Source organism: Crinia signifera, chromosome 19 (assembly GCF_055691185.1).
Source record: "Crinia signifera chromosome 19, ASM5569118v1, whole genome shotgun sequence".
Lineage (NCBI taxonomy): Eukaryota > Metazoa > Chordata > Amphibia > Anura > Myobatrachidae > Crinia > Crinia signifera.
In genome coordinates, this window is record NC_139226.1 from 108,406,426 (window position 1) to 108,421,600 (window position 15,175).

General features: G+C 44.6%; 1 protein-coding gene and 1 long non-coding RNA gene across 4 annotated transcripts in view; one reads left to right on the forward strand and one right to left on the reverse strand.

Moving 5' to 3' along the window:
* Positions 1-15,175, forward strand: part of FXYD6 (FXYD domain containing ion transport regulator 6) — an 84,066-nt gene that overhangs the window by 35,272 nt on the left and 33,619 nt on the right. The gene's annotated exons all lie outside the window — the stretch shown is intronic.
* The window catches only part of LOC146042872 (uncharacterized), a 165,133-nt gene that overhangs the window by 30,603 nt on the left and 119,355 nt on the right, over positions 1-15,175 (reverse strand). The window contains exon 1 of one of the 2 annotated variants that reach the window (XR_014464045.1): positions 13,597-13,833. The exons of the other annotated variant lie outside the window; for it this stretch is intronic. This is a non-coding gene — a long non-coding RNA (uncharacterized LOC146042872). Of the gene's footprint in view, positions 1-13,596; positions 13,834-15,175 lie in introns of those variants that run through there. 2 annotated transcript variants of the gene reach the window in all.

The following is a 15,175-nucleotide window of genomic DNA, read 5'->3' on the forward strand; positions in this document are numbered from 1 at the left end:
TAATTTGCTCCCAACAAAATTAAACCTAGAATGTCTGTGTGTGTGTGTATATGTGGTAGGGAATATAGATTGTAAGCTCCACTGGGGCAGGGACTGATGTGAATGTTCAGATATTCTCTGTACAGAGCTGTGGAATATGTGTGCGCTATATAAGAAACTGATATTATATATACGCTGCCCAGCTACCCGGTCTGAATCCGGCCCAACATTCTCCCAGTACTCTCCCAGCAACAATGCACCGATACACCGCCATCGCTGACCTTATACTTCCTCCTGTACCCTGTTATCTCTGAAGTATGTTTTTGTAACAGGATGCCAACTGATGTTTCTCCATAAAACGCATTGTTAACAATAGTGGAGCACAGTTAGTAAGTGGTTTGCTCAGAGCAAGGACAAACTCTCGTACCTTTATTAGTGGTTATTATACTAAGGACCAATTATGTGCAAACATGCAGACTTGTAGTGCAAATAGGCTTCTGTTATGTAGACGGCCCAGGTCGCGGTAATGCGCTTTTTTTATGCCAATTGCAAAGCTTTGCAGATGGGCTGAGTAGGGTAGTACATAGAAACATGTAATTTGACAACAGATAAGAACCACTTGGCCCATCCAGTCTGCTCCTGTACATACACGCAACTACACATCGGGGTATATTCAATTGATGTCGAAACTGCTGTCTTGCCGAAAAGAAGGCAGTTTTCATCATGAATAGATCAGGAGAGGTTCCATTCTATTCAATGCTAGCTGCCGAAAACCAGGTGGATTGACGGAATAGCCGCTAATTCACCTGCTTTTGACGGAAACACAGCCAAAACTGAAAGGTTTTGGCCATGTTTCCGGCAATCTCAATCCAACATAAAAAATGCCGGATTGAGGCAGGGAGGACGGCACCGTGTGAGCAGCAGCTTACACGGCACCGTACTCCTGTCCGCCGCCTCCTGAAACCTCCCACCACCTCCCATACTCACCTGCCGCACCGGGTGAGAGCAGCTCGACCAGTTGCCGTTGCCTCCCTGGAAATCGTGCCGCCTTCCGCTGCTGCGCTCACCCGGTCCCCTCGCTGGCTGGGTGGGCATCAATCACCGGTCAAATCCAACATCCGGATTAGCCTGCTGCATTGAATAATGGATGCCGGATCCATTCCGTCAAAAGAATTTCATCAAAAGAATGGCATCAATTTAATATATAACATTAGGGCAGGGCTCGACAATTTTTTTTTAAATCTAGGAGCTGGGATGAAAGTGTAGGAGCCAGGTGCCAGACAAACTAAAAACAGGGACTGTGTGTGCCAAATATTTACACTGTTACACACACAGCATTGCACCACTGAGCCCACTCTAGCACACTGATACACACATAGCACTGCACCGCTGAGCCCCCCCAGCACACTGATACACACACAGCACTGCATCACTGAGTCCCCCCAGCACATTGATACTCACATAACATTGCACCACTGAGTCCCTCTGAACACCGATATACCATACCTCCCAACAGTCCCGATTTTATCGGGACAGTCCCGATTGTCAGGGCCTGTCCCGCTGTCCCACCCGCGGGCGGCAGTGTCCCGCGGTGTGGGGGGCTGTTGGGAGTCCCCCCTGTCAGCTGCTAAGCAGCGGGGAATAAACGCTGTGCGCATGCGCACAGCGTCTATTCCCGCAGCCAGGGGGCTGGGGGCATGTCTAGAGGCTCACAGAGCCTCTGGGTCATGCCCCCATAGCGGCAAAATGGGGGCGTGGCCTCGCGCCAGAGCCGCGAGTATAGGCCACGCCCCAAAATTAGGCCACACCCCAAAAATTTCGGCAGCAGCATCGTCCCGCATCCTAAAGTGACAGAATTGGGAGGTATGATATACACACAGCCCCACTGAGTCCCCCAGAACACCCATATACAGAACTTATATAGACTGTGGTACAAACACACTGCATACCTCAGAATCTGACCCTCTCCAGGAGGGACAGTGGCCGCTTTGTGCAGGTGACCCAGGAATCCCCAGGCATCACCCCGATGAACTGCTCCTCCACCATGACAGTGCCGGCTGCACCATTCCCCCCTCCTGTACACGTTACTGCATGTGGAGCAGTGGCACACAAACACACAGAGCACAAGATGACAACTCACCTCCGCTGGCTGCCGAATCAGATCAGGTCCGTGGTGCGGCTATTTCAAATCACGTGCATGGTCCTGCATGTGGAGCGCGGCACGGCTATTTCAGATCTCAAGGCTTCAATCGTAGCTTGCTGCCGGCACCTGATTGGCTGCCGAAGCGCAAGCTCATCGATTGGCTTGCGGTCGGGAGCCAATCAGGGGCCGGCAGTGAGCTCCGATTGAAGCCTTGAGATTGAAATAGCTGCGCCGCGCAGACTGTCACCTGATCCAGCTGATATAGCGCCAGCCAGCGGGGGCGAGTTGTCACCTTGCGTATCCGCTCTGTGTGTTTGTGTGCCGGCCGCTCCACGTGCAGGACCGTGCACAGGAGGGTGAATGGTGCAGCCGGAACTGTCACGGTGCACTTCATCGGGGCACCCACTGGAGTGATGCCTGGTGATCCCTGTGGCCCTGGGTCACCCGCAGAAAGCGGCCACTGTCCCTCCTTGAGTTGTGAAATAGCCGCGCGGCCCATCTGTGGTCCTGCTCTGATACAGCGGCAGCCGGAAGAGTTGTCCAGCGCTCTGCCGGCTGCTGACATTAACACAAGCCACTGAGGAGATCTGCTTCCTGGCAAATCTGGTCGACAGGAAGCAAAATCTGGTCGCCATGGCGACGAAGCGCCCGGGTGTTTGTCGAGCCCTGCATTAGGGTTAACTTTTTATCTGGAACCAATTAACCTACCATCATATTTGTGGGTTGTGGGAGGCAACTGGAGTACCTGGAGAAAACCTATGCAAACTCATACCTCCCATCTGTTCTAGCCGGTCCTGCTAATTAGACACTCTCCCAGCTGTGGGCAGAGGTGGATTTTCCACAAGGCAACCTAGGCACCGGCCCAGCAGGTCCCATATGTCCACATAAATGTCATAAAGATATCCTGGTTATCTTGTATGTTCCCAGAGGAGCGATGGGAATCTACGTTATGACATCACACGGACCTGGCCACACTTTGAAAGTCTCTTTGATGTTCTTTGATAGGTTAAAAAATGTTTGGACACACAGAATGGTTAATAATGACCTGTAATGTTACCTATTTATTTGAATTTATATAACAAATGTGAGCGGCGCTGGCATTTTTAGCGGATATTTTGCACATCTACCTCAGAGGGATTTATTACAATAATTTTTACTAAAATAATGTGAAATGGGGTATTTTCACACCCTTTTAGCATTATTTTAATGCCACCTGAATGCAGTAAAGGGCTTTTGGAGTTTTTTTCCCCCTGAAAAACCAATCCAACTCTATAATTCCCATTTGTAATAAGCAGATCACATTTCCCATGCTTATAATGGGAAATGGCAGGATTTACTAATGAAACAAAAAAAGTAAAAAAAAAAAGCAGTGAACCTTGTGATAATAACACCAGGACTCACTGTAAATTCTGGCGTCCGCTCAGCTTGCCATGCCCCCAGGCAGAGAAAGTAGTGCAGGAACAGGGCCAGGGTGATCAGCTATGTGTGTCCACACAAGCTGATCACTATATCGGCAGTGCCGCGGGAGTACGATGAAGTGCATATACATTGACCGATATCGTTCACGATAATGGTCAGTGACATCACCTGCCACCCTGCTCCGTGCATACAATATTTGAGAATAATTTTGTGGTGCTGCGCTCCGTTAATGAAAATTCTACAGTCTGTTTTAAAATGAATAAATTGTTGTTCTTTATTTGTAATTAATAGAAAATGTGTATGCGGCAATAGACCTTTTCAATACAAACGCCTGACTTGAAAGACAGAAATATTGTATTCCTTCAAGGTTCTTACAATTGCTCGTGGTGAATAAATACAAGAAAAGAATAAATGAAAAAAATCAATCAAAAAAATGAAAATGAAAAAAAAATGCAGAAAAAATCAACACAAGTGTGTCGTCAGTTATCTGTCCAATAAATTGGACGGTGTGTACACAGTTGTCACAATATTTTGCAATAATTGCAGTAAATTCAGGGTTCCTTGGTAAGAAAAAAAGGTGTGTTTGTACTTAGTCTGTGCTTTAGAACAATGTCAAGCGGCGTCCCGCTATTTGTATTCCTCCTGTCACTGAGTTACCGGTTAATGCTGGTACCTGTAGATTGGCGTTCGTGTTCGGTCGCGGTTTTTCTCGTTTGGGAGGTGGCTTGGGATCGCAGGGTCCTGGACTTGGGTGCTGCGCCCGTCTACTACGTGGCACCGGCAGGTCCGTGCGTAACACGGCTGACCGGGCTGCAGTGAGGCAGACGCTGCTCCCTGTCTGGAGATGGAGCGGCTCACCGTTTCTGGAAGGAGATCCTTCACGGTGACCGTTCGGTCTCCTTTACAAGACCCTGTATGACCTGCCTGGCCCACCCTCCTTCCGATACTCACCACTGCCGGTACACTTGGTATCCTTCAGTTTCGCTCAGGTCTCCGCTGCGTGGCGGTGTGTGCACCCACCGGCCGCTTCGACGTGGGATCCTTCCAGATGCTGCTAGCTTGGTTGCTAACAGGTATAGATGTGGTAGTAGTGTATATCCTCCAACTCGTTTCGGCTTCTGCCTTCTTCTAGGGAGATTGAGTGTGGAGTCAGTGGTGTTCTTTAAATGTCCCTCCATTTCTCTTTTCATGTCCCTGGTTGGTTCAAATTTCTGGGTCTCTAATTGGTCTGGGTCCTGGAATGGTCCCTGATTGGTCTATGCTCTGCACATGTCTTTTGTTTACTTTCTGTCTTAAATGTCCCTCCATTTCTCTCATCATGTCCCTGGTTGGTTATCAAAAAGATAGATTCAGTGCGCAGGTACAAACCCCTCGTTCTCTATATTGTACTAAGACTGCTTACCAGCAGCAAGAATCTATATATGGGATTGACCGACATTAGAACAAACAGGTTAGAACGAGCAAATGAAGCCTTTCTCCCCCTATTAGGGGATCACCCACCACCCAGCTTGAACACCTTTTGTGACACATTTCTCAACCTAGAAAAATTAATTTCAAAAGAGACAAGACTATGGTGGGAGACTCAAACACTAAAACTCTATGAACAGAATAATATCATACCAAAGGGATTACAATTTAAGAAAATACCAACCCATGACCTAAATGACATACAATTTATGGACAGATGGAACACCATATTGAAAGAATGTTCACTAGAGCTGATGAAATTAATTATTGACAACAATAAGACCAAACTAGACAACATTGAAAAAGAGATAGACAAATTAGACAAAGAACTCACACCATTCAAAGAGGAGACAGAATTCATCACATTATCAAATCTCACGAAAGAAAGACTACTTAAAAGAGAACAAGAACTTATTGAGACCAAAAAGAAAAAAATCCTTAGAGACAAATTTGGACTAAAACCACAAAAATCAAAAAAACAATAAATCTAAACTGAAAAACACGGCACAAAACCACCAACCAATCAAAACAGTCCGCAGTCCGGTATACAAACGACTTAATTTAACATATCAACAGTATATGACGAAAATACACACAAAACCAATTATTACCGACACAGTGAGCAACACCACACAAGAAAGTTTGAACTCAACTATATATGACACTTCTTTTTCTGTCCATGAAATTGAAGAAGACACCTCAGAAGAGGAATTGAACTACGACAACATAGCCAGACTGTCACTAAGGAAAGGGTGGGAAAACAGCCTCTTAGGGGATAACAGTGTGATCATTAATCAAAACACACAAAACACCACACCTGAGGCAGGAGATACAGCAACATGTGCCACCCCAGAACCAACCACTCTTTTTTTAGACATACGACACACCAGACTCACCAAACTAAAAACAGAAAAATCAAAACCCACAGCAACAAAAAAGAAAACAAAAACCAATATAAAAAGACAAGAAGAGGGTGCAGGGGAGGAGAGACCAAGAAAGACAATGAGAAAAATCAAGAAAATAGCGAGATAGGAAAAGGGGTATTCAATCTAAGCAATCAAGAATTAACTAATGACCACCTGAAAATTTTAGACAAAGGCTTAAAATTCGCCCCCACCAACAAAATTGACAAATTCCAAACGTACTTAGACCTACACAACTTTGCTAGAAAACTCACACTTAAAAAATACTTCAACAACATAATACCAGCAGCAGTCAGAAATGATAACGAACTGTCTAAATATAAACATACGGAATTAAAACCAGCATCCCATTTTTATCCCAGTCACCTGAAGGGACCACAGATAGATGCCTTCATAAAAATGGTGGAACATGATATTGAAGGCATCACACATAAGAAATCAAATAGCAACATTACAAACAAGGAAGAGAGGGCATTGAGAGATCTACAGAACAATAAACAATTAAGCGTAAAGCCAGCAGACAAAGGCGGGGGGATAGTCATCCTAAATAGACAAGACTACCTAGAGGAAGCACATCGGATCCTAAACGATGACAAAACATACATGAAACTCAAACATGACCCCACATCCAAATTCAAAATAGAACTAGAACAACATCTGAGAACAGGGAGCGAGATAGGCATCATAAACCCACAAGAGCACAAATTCATTCAGATCCAGAACCCAGTCATACCAGTATTTTATTACTTACCCAAGGTCCACAAAAACCCCACCAAACCACCTGGCAGACCGATCATATCCGGAATTAATTCTCTAACATCAAATCTTTCACATTACATTGACACATTCCTGCAACCATATGTACAACAACAACAATCATACATACGGGACACAACACACATACTCAACCACCTTCAAAACCAAACATGGGAAGATGATTTCTGGTTAGTCACATCTGATGTCACCTCACTTTACAGCATAATAGATCACAAACAAGGCACAGACAGTATAAAATATCACCTAGACAAAGACTCCAACATCTTACCCGAGCAAACCAAATTCATCATAGACAGTATCACATTCATTCTAAAGCACAACTATGTATGGTTTGAGGAACAGTACTATATTCAGACAACAGGGACCGCGATGGGCACGAGATTTGCCCCTGGGTACGCTAACCTGTTCATGAGTTGGTGGGAAGACAAGTACATATGGACAGAGGGGGGCCCAGGGTCAAATCTCGTGCTCTGGAAACGCTACATAGACAACATACTATTTATATGGAGAGGGGACGAGAAATCATTACAAAACTTCCTAGAATACCTGAACAAAAACAACAATAACCTGATATTTACAAACAAATACAGTAAACAAGAAGTAGAATTCCTGGATCTCAGGATCTTCATTGAAGAGGGCACAATTCATACAAACACATACAAAAAATCAGTTGATGTCAATAGTTTTATACTATCTACCAGTTGGCATCATCCCAACTGGCTAAAATCCATCCCAAAAAGCCAGTTTATCAGATTAAAACGTAATTGCTCTAAAAACACAGACTACATAAAACAAAGCACTGACATGATATCACAATTCATAGAAAAGGACTACAAACCCACTGAGCTAGAAACTGCATGCAAAGAAGTAGAGAGAATAGAGAGAAAGGACCTCCTGAGATACAAAAATAAAAACAACAAAATAAGTGAAGAGGTACTATTCATCACCCAATACTCGAAGGAATCAAAACAATTGCAATATATCCTAAAAAAACACTGGCCGCTATTATTACAAGATGAAACACTTGCAGACATCCTCCCAGAAAAACCCAGAATAATATACAGAAAAGCCCTTGACATTAAACAAAAATTGATAAAGAACCACATCCCACCAAAGCAACAAATCCAGTCAACCATCAATAAAAGTGAACCAAACACAGGCTTCTATTATTGTGGAACATGCATAGGCTGCAAAAATCAGAAACAAAAGACCACCCAACCAACAAAAACATTTAAATCCACATCAACCCAAGAAACTTATAAAATAAAAAACAGAATCACCTGTAACAGTAAAGGAGTGATCTACCTGCTAGAATGTGGATGCAATAAACAATATTTAGGAAGGACACAAAGACCCCTGAAAATAAGAATTAATGAACACATCCGAAACATCAATAAAAAAAACGAGGAACATAACCTGTCAAAACATTTCCTTGACCACCACAATGGCGACCCAAGCACACTCAAATTTATCGGAATAGAAGAGGTCAAAAGCAACTGGAGGGGAGGAGACTTTACACAGAAAATAAACAAACTTGAACTCAGATACATGTACGAATTAAAAACACTAAAACCTCGGGGACTAAACTTAGATAACGAAGTGAAAGCCATAGTTGGGAAGAAATAGGAATAGAGAGCTGTTAAAAACCACTTTTATTATCACACCCAGACCACAAGATAAACAATTAAACAAAATAAAAAGGACAAATAAACACCCGTCCAAAAAATCAATACCCTAGCAACCACTTGCCCAATACCAACCATACCCAGACAAATAACCACAGGACAGCGTAATGCCATGTAACCATTAAATATAGAAACTACTGTCCTAACAAATATTTCTTTGATAAACGCAATAAATAATCAAACTAAACTAAATAGTTTACCACGCACTCAACCCTGGAGCAGAACCCGCAACAGATAGGAAACATTGTATAAGTGTATCAAAACATCCACATTATTTGTAGCTGCTGTAGAATCAAGACAGAAAGTAAACAAAAGACATGTGCAGAGCATAGACCAATCAGGGACCATTCCAGGACCCAGACCAATTAGAGACCCAGAAATTTGAACCAACCAGGGACATGATGAGAGAAATGGAGGGACATTTAAGACAGAAAGTAAACAAAAGACATGTGCAGAGCATAGACCAATCAGGGACCATTCCAGGACCCAGACCAATTAGAGACCCAGAAATTTGAACCAACCAGGGACATGAAAAGAGAAATGGAGGGACATTTAAAGAACACCACTGACTCCACACTCAATCTCCCTAGAAGAAGGCAGAAGCCGAAACGCGTTGGAGGATATACACTACTACCACATCTATACCTGTTAGCAACCAAGCTAGCAGCATCTGGAAGGATCCCACGTCGAAGCGGCCGGTGGGTGCACACACCGCCACGCAGCGGAGACCTGAGCGAAACTGAAGGATACCAAGTGTACCGGCAGTGGTGAGTATCGGAAGGAGGGTGAGCCAGGCAGGTCATACAGGGTCTTGTAAAGGAGACCGAACGGTCACCGTGAAGGATCTCCTTCCAGAAACGGTGAGCCGCTCCATCTCCAGACAGGGAGCAGCGTCTGCCTCACTGCAGCCCGGTCAGCCGTGTTACGCACGGACCTGCCGGTGCCACGTAGTAGACGGGCGCAGCACCCAAGTCCAGGACCCTGCGATCCCAAGCCACCTCCCAAACGAGAAAAACCGCGACCGAACACGAACGCCAATCTACAGGTACCAGCATTAACCGGTAACTCAGTGACAGGAGGAATACAAATAGCGGGACGCCGCTTGACATTGTTCTAAAGCACAGACTAAGTACAAACACACCTTTTTTTCTTACCAAGGAACCCTGAATTTACTGCAATTATTGCAAAATATTGTGACAACTGTGTACACACCGTCCAATTTATTGGACAGATAACTGACGACACACTTGTGTTGATTTTTTCTGCATTTTTTTTTCATTTTCATTTTTTTGATTGATTTTTTTCATTTATTTTTTTCTTGTATTTATTCACCACGAGCAATTGTAAGAACCTTGAAGGAATACAATATTTCTGTCTTTCAAGTCAGGCGTTTGTATTGAAAAGGTCTATTGCCGCATACACATTTTCTATTAATTACAAATAAAGAACAACAATTTATTCATTTTAAAACAGACTGTAGAATTTTCATTAACGGAGCGCAGCACCACAAAATTATTCTCATATCTTGCCCATTTCTTAAACGGGATTAGTCACCCGTTTAGGTGCAGCTGCTAGTTAAAGATTATCAAAAAGATAGATTCAGTGCGCAGGTACAAACCCCTCGTTCTCTATAGTGCATACAATATTGTTAGCTTGAGATGCATGTTCAGATGACATAGGGGTGGTCGTTAACGACCCGCGGCCGCGCACATTGTTATCGATATTGACTTTATACACTGGAGGATATGCACACAATGGTTGCCTACCCCCCGAAAAACTGGTCCCCCTCCCGGCCTGCCGGAAAGGTGGGCAACCCTCCCGGTTTCTGGGGGACCCCCGACCCCCCCCCCCCCCTTGTTCCCAGCTGTTCCCTGCCCGCGCCGTTTAAATAACGGGATATGCCGATCTCCAATGATGGGGCGGGGCTAAATATATTTCGCCCGGTGTTTACCCAGCTAGAGAAGGGGGAGCCGATTTATTGTTCTGCGTACTAGTTGGTTCTTGGCTATGATAAAACAAGATAAAACTTTTTTGATTGTAAACAACAGGTATAACTGTGATTGGGGGGGACATTCAATCCTGGGTCACGACTGTCGGACTGGCCCGACAGCTGTGACCTTGTTCCGTTCTCAGCCGGCTCCACTAAGAATCGGCAGGCGGGATTCAATGGCCCGCCTGCCGAACGCCCGGAAAGGGGGCGTGGCCGCGAGATACGCCCGTGGATCAGCAAGCTATGGCCGGGAGCTCGACAATCCACGGCCTTTCTCGGCAGAACGGGTCCGACTGCTTCTAAAGCGGGTCCGTTCTGCCGAGATCCCTGTTCAATGCTGCTGGGAAATACAGCATCAAATAGGGCCCCGCCGCTATTTTCCCAGTCGGGAGTAGTGGCGGGGGATTGAATACCCCCCTAAAGTTAATCTGTACCTGAAACATTGTCTGTGTGTTAGTTGATATACAGTAACGGACCCTTTCCATGATAAATACTCCGAAGTGACTCATATACACATACGCTGTGAAGACTTTCCGGTACTTGTGTACTAGCACGGCTCCCATCTCATCCCATCTCATTGCATACCATAAGGCTTAAGATGGTATGCAATGAGATGAGATGTGCTGCGATGGGACCCGATCTTAAGGTGCCCACAGACGCACCGATCCCGGCGTGCGTTGTGGGCTTAACTAGCACACATAGCATCGCATCGTATGCCTTGTGCATACGATGTGCATGCAATGCTATGCTAGAAAAAGCTAGTACAAAAAGTATGTGCAGCACATACTTTTTGTACTGTATGATGGGGTGCCGCGGGAGCGCGCACCCCATCGTATAGCATCGCACCGCCGGGATCGGTGCGTGTGTGGGCACCTTTATACAATTTAAAATTGTATACCATTGTATATGGCATACGATGAGATGAGATGAGATGAGATTTTAAATTGTATAATCACACTAATGGGTCCTTTCAAGGTCAATTGGCCCCCCTATAAGATTTTTAATTGTATAAGCACCCTAATGGGTGCTTACAATGTTAAATGCACCCCCACGCCACCCCCACTATCAACGCCAACCCGAAGCGTGGCGAGCGCAGCGAGCCCGCGAGGGGCGGCGGTACGCGTCCTCCGACCTTTTCATACCCCCACTATCCATGTCGGCGTGGAGTTGATTTTATATAGTGTGGCGAGCGCAGCGAGCCACCGAGCCCGAAGCGTGGCGAGCGGACACGTAATACATGTAAAGTTTTACGCTGCGATCGCCACGCTTCGGGCTCGGTGGCTCGCTGCGCTCGCCACACTATATAAAGTCAACTCCACGCCGACGTGGATAGTGTGGGTATGAAAAGGTCGGAGGACGCGTACCTCCGCCCCTCGCGGGCTCGCTGCGCTCGCCACGCTTCGGGTTAGCGTTGATAGTGGGGGTGGCGTGGGGGTGCATTTAACATTGTAAGCACCCATTAGGGTGCTTATACAATTAAAAATCTTATAGGGGGGCCAATTGACCTTGAAAGCACCCATTAGTGTGCTTATACAATTTAAAATCTCATCTCATCTCATCATATACCATTGTATGCCATATACAATGGTATACAATTTTAAATTGTATACGATCCCATAAGATGGAAATCGTGGGAGCCGTGATAATACACAAGTACTGACTTTCCTTATTCATATTCAATTATTACAATGATTATCCCATGCCTGATTGAAGATCCCTTTTGTTTGCATCATGTATGATTGCTGGATTACACATAAACCAGGCACACGCACTACTCTATGAATGCCAGCAGACAGTAAGCTCAGTGACAGCCCTCAGTGCCAAGCAACTACAGCAAGTCAATGAAATTCTAGGCACAATAAGCGTTTAATAGCCGCCTGTGAAGCACAAATAATTATACACTGAATACATCATTGTTAGGTGACACTGGAATGTGGCATGGGAACTTAGCACCATCTCTTAGGGGTATCATAGGGAAATAATGACCCTCTGAGATTACATGGGCATTCGCTTATCTCAGGAGGAAAGAACCTTAAATAAATAAAAATAAAAGTACTTCACATATTTCTAAAAGCCACAGGTTCTCAAACTCGGTCAGGACCCCACACAGTGCATGTGCTGCAGGTCTATTCACTTCGGGCGGGATGTATTAATATACATCGCCGCTCAGCGGCCGCGATGCTACCGCATATAGCTAGCATCGGGGTGCGGTGACGGAGACCCCCGCGATACCTGTAATGTGGTGTGCGGGGGTCTCCGTCACATCCCGGCGGCTGTGAGTGTCCTCGGCGTCTCCTCCTCCCCCCCTCCTCCCGGCTGTGACACCTGCTGGGGGAGGAGGAGATTGATGGAGGACGGGACGGGGGGTCGCGTGGGCAGCAGGCAGCGATAGAAGCCCATAGGCTTCTATAGGGTATCACCACCCAGAGGTGGCGATACCCTGCCCGGCGAAGACGGGGCGGACGGGTAACGGTATATAGGACCCCGTTTTACTGCATTTTCCCTTTAGTACATCCCGCCCAGAACCACAAGTGAAATAATTAGCTCCCCCTGTGGATCTTTTAAAATGTGTCAGTCAGTAACGAGTGCACCTGTCAGGGGGTCCTGAGGACTGAGTTTGAGAACCACTGCTATAAGCTATATATAAAAATTGAAGGTGTCTTTATTATGTAATGAATGCATGATGTAAACAATGTGCAATTAATAGAAGTAACATTTGTTAAAATGACAGCGCATATTTGTAGGCTAATATATCAGTAATTATTTGTTCTCTATCAGTTTCTCAGTATATTTACCATGTAAGTATTCTACATGATAAACCTATGTGTGCTTACATAGAACATATGCAACGGAAGGTTATGTCTATACATAAGATGCTGTAGTAATCAACTCATCGAATCACAAATGTCCCTTGGGGAGGAGGGGGGGGGTGCATAGACCCTAAATTTAAAAAAAATTCACATGCACTGTATACTGTATATAGGGAGAGAGCGATGTTCAGACACATGCAGAGGACACAACATTATAGAGTGAAGGTTAAATGTAGGCAGAAGATAATTATTGGGTGATTATAGACTAGGAGGCAGGGGAAATGGTCTTCAAGAGGGAGGGTTGTAGAATGGAGAAGAGAAAGGACTTAATTTGACAGAGATAGATAGATAGATAGATAGATAGATAGATGATGATATATGTGTATTGGTATGTATTACTGACCTGTTAAGTAAATCCTTGCACAGTACTGCATCTGTGCCCCTGTCTCCTCTGCCGGTACTGCCGCATGCTTGTGATGTCCTGAGTCAGGAAGAAGACAGAAGTATACCACCTCCTCCCTGCACCTCATCCTGGTACAAGTCATCTGCAGGATGCAGCAGTGACACAGGCAGGCAATGCTTGCAGGCATCCATCTGTGATAGGGGAATACTCAGAGTATGATGCTCTATACTGTTTATCGTGCATTTTCCAGTCAGTCTAGGAAAGGATTCTGCTTGGATCTCTTCCAATACCAGTAACCTTTAGATCTTCCAAGGTGACCATCACTAGTCATCATACTTGCCTACTTTTAAAAACTAGTTTCAGGGAGATTATAGTTGGTAATAGAATTTTGCACAGCGCCCCATTGAGGAGGCATGTCATTCTCCACCCAAAGGGCATGTCTAGTTCCATATATGGAGAGACTGTGAAAGAGCGACAGATTGTGACTATAAATCACACAGTAGCGCTGGATTATGACTAGTGGTACTATAGTGTATCGATTTATATCTTATATATTTATTTTTGGAGTGCAATTGCAGCTCTCTTTTCGGAGGAATTGTGTACCTCCTGTTAGTATATACAGAACATAAAAAGAGAGATTGGTGACAATAGATAATTGACACCTAGAAAGCGCAGCTGCACTCCAACTACAATGATTCTACGACACTTCTTAGTGCACTATGCAATATTTGCATATTTTATTAACAAAAAATATATAAAGCAATTTCATAATCATAAAAAATAAACAATTTCATTATCATGACAATGCATAAAATTAGACAGACAAGACATACAACATATAACATACACTAAAATCCTTTGAGGCAATTGAATGAGGCAATATTGTAATGTCTCTATTGAGGCTTATGAGGCTTATATTCTGAGTGTCTCTTCGAGAATGAGGCAAACAGGTATAGTTACCAGTCCCAGTTAAAAGATAGCTGAAAACAAGGAAATAGGCAGCGCTGTATACAGTTAACACATGGGATTGCCTGTATTATAAATATTAGATGTTTATTAATAATAAAAATAAAGATTGTAAAACATGAATAAAAATTACACATGAACAATTAAAAATTGTAAATTACACATGAACCCCCCCTGGCCTCTGCTATGCTTGATCCCTATCAGGGGAAAAAACAGTTCTGGCAAAAAAAAGTGGCAATTTGGGCTGATTGGGGAAAATTGAGAGATGTACAGTCAGTTTGAGAGTATGGGGTCTCACCACTCGTGGTTAGGGATTTTTTCCGGGCTTGGGTCCGTTGTCCTCACTATTTCTGCGGAGATGTTTTCCTTTATTTGTAGGAGCAACCGCTGGAGGAATATCAAGAGCCTTGTGGAGCTTCCCTGGTGGTGTCCTTGTTTGTTTCTCTCTTGAGTGGTACTCAGATGGATTAGTGTCCAAATGGATGGTCTTTTTGGAATAGCCAGATGAGTTCGCCAGATGAAAAGAAGGGGAGCAGAGTCCTGAGTCCTTTGGGTGCTAACTAAGGGGGGGTGCAGTGGCCTACCGACACGTTTCGCTGTTAAATCAGCTTTT